This window comes from Babylonia areolata, chromosome 30, assembly GCF_041734735.1.
Source record: "Babylonia areolata isolate BAREFJ2019XMU chromosome 30, ASM4173473v1, whole genome shotgun sequence".
NCBI classification, from domain to species: domain Eukaryota; kingdom Metazoa; phylum Mollusca; class Gastropoda; order Neogastropoda; family Buccinidae; genus Babylonia; species Babylonia areolata.
The window spans coordinates 7,183,374-7,185,873 of NC_134905.1; positions in this window are offsets into that span (position 1 = coordinate 7,183,374).

A 2,500-nucleotide genomic window follows, 5' to 3' on the forward strand; every position below is an offset into this window, starting at 1 on the left:
AAGACACTCTCCCACTATGATCAAATTCTAGCCCAGATAGTCGGGACAGCAGTTGCCTCCTCTGCTGTTCTGATGGTCATGGTTGAACACGACTGACTGTCATACATACAGTTTCCATCCCATAATATCCCGGTGGAGGGTCGTCGTGACACCGCAGATGATTTACAGAACAGTTCTCTTCATCGGTTCCTGATTGCTTCTCGCAGCTTTCTGTGTTATACTGAAAAAAAAAACCAACCCATTACTGTGTACGTAGATAAACCACTGAACTGCTGTAAATTTGGGATGCCTTTAACATCGATGATTTTTCAAACGCATTTGTTTGGGTTTTCTTTTCCCTGAGCTGTACAAGATGCATGTGTCTCTGACTGGAACAGACGTTTTGTTCGTTCGTTCTTTTGCTTAACGCCTATCCACATTGGTGATTTTAGACGAAAATCCATTATCTCCCCCCACCCCACCCCACCCATGCCTTAAATCATCACTACTTTCCCTGTTCCTCTCTCCTCGATTAGCATTTTTTTTTAAAGAAGAAAAAAAAGGAAGAGGAATATAAACGAAATAAAATAAACTACCTAGTCAACCAGTAGGATTACAACAAAGAGCCAATTGGGCTCTAGGTTAAACTCTGAACTATTTCAAACACATGTTGATTATCATATAAGACATTTCTAATGGAAGCAGTTGGAACTGCAGATTTTGTAAATGACATGGGTAAATATGGTTTTAACTGTTCACAGTTATAGATGATATGCAGGGAGGGTAATTTCATTGCCGCAAATGCAAGTCACATTAGAAGTATATTTTATTTTTATGGCATCCAGTCGTAGTCTGTATATTAGACTGGTGAGCCTTCTGCTACTGTGATGTCCTTTTGTTTTAAAAGAAAACATGCGATCAATCTTTCGCGAGCTATTGTCAGTATTTTGTCTGTCAGGATCAGACTCCTGTTTTAGTTTAGTGACATGGTTCCAGCAAGTTTTCTCCACCAGAGACGTTTGAAAAAACTACAGTGTGAAGTCAGTGGTATTCATCACAGCATAGCCTGCGTGATTCAAATAACTCTTGATTTGATTTTCGTTTTTCTTTTTAGCATTTAATGAAAATATACAGTCTGCTTTTAAGAAGAGTTCCTTAACTTTTTGGGTGAAGCCTGTATGAACCAATTTTTTAAGTGGTGCTTAAATCATTTTGATGCCTGTATATACTAGTTTTCAGTGGTCTTTAACTTTTGGAAAAGCCTGTATAAACTAGTTTTAAGTGGTCCTTATTTTTTGGTGAAACCTGTATGAGCTAGCTTTAAGTGTTCGCAAAGCAAGTATAAACTAATTTCAAGTTTTTGTCAAGCATGTATAAACTAGTTTTAAGTATTCGTGAAGCTTGCATAAACTAGTTTTAAGTGTTCGTGAAGCTTGTATAAGCTAGTTTTAAGTGTTCGTGAAGCTTGTATAAACTAGTTTCTAGCGGTTCTTACTTTTCTTTAAGCCTGTAATAAACTAGTTTTAAGTGGTCTTTAACTTTTCGTGAAGCCTGTATGAACTAGTTTTGAGGCGTTCCTTAGTTTTTGTGAAGCTTGTATGAACTAGTTTCAAGTGGTCCTTATTTTTTGGTGAAGCCGGTATAAACTAGTTTTAAAATGAAGTGGTCCTTAGGTTTTTTAAGCCTGTGTGAACTAGGTCCTTCGGTTTTTAAGCCTGTGTGTGAACTAGTTTTAAGCGTTCCTGTATGAACTAGTTTCAAGTGGTCCTTAGTTTTTGGTGAAGCCGGTATGAACTTGTTTTAAGTGGGTCCTTAACTGTGTTTGAACTCTGTTGTCCATCCTAGGCTAAAACAACCCCCCCCTGGCTATATACTGTATGAGCCGTTGGAGTGTGAATGAATTATGGGAACGTTGCACGCGCTCCGCCTTATCGAGTAATCTCCCCTGCTCTGGCTCTCTATCGCGGGAGGGAGTTGGGTTGGTTGGGGGGGCGGGGGGGGGGGTACGTGGGGGGTGGGGGTGGGAGGGGCTCGGCCAAGAGAGAGGTAGAGAAGGGAAGGGGGTGGAGGAGGGTGTGAGGTGGGGAGTGGGGGGGAGGGGAGTGTTGTGGGGTGGTGTGGGATATACAGAGTGGTTTCCGCTTGGAGGCTCTTTGTTCTTGCTGTCTTGGTTGTTGTTGGGGGTTTTTTGTTTGTTTTTTGTTTTGTTTTTCCTTGCTTTTTTGTTCATGGTTTCGTTGTTCTATCTTTCTTTATTTCTTTTTTTGTGTGTGTGTGGGGGGGGGTTGGGGGGGGAGGGGGCTAGGGGGGCGCGAGGGGGGGGGGGGTTCTTTTTCTTTTTTCTTTTTTCTTTTTCTCTGTGTACCTTCGTTTTTGCTTCTTTGCTCATTGTTCGTTATTTGTTTCTTGTTCTTATTGTTGTTGTTGTTGTTCTTCTTCTTCTTCTTCTTCTGCTGCTGCTGCTGCTGCTCCTACTACTACTACTACTAGTACTACTTCTGCTACTACTACTACTACTAGT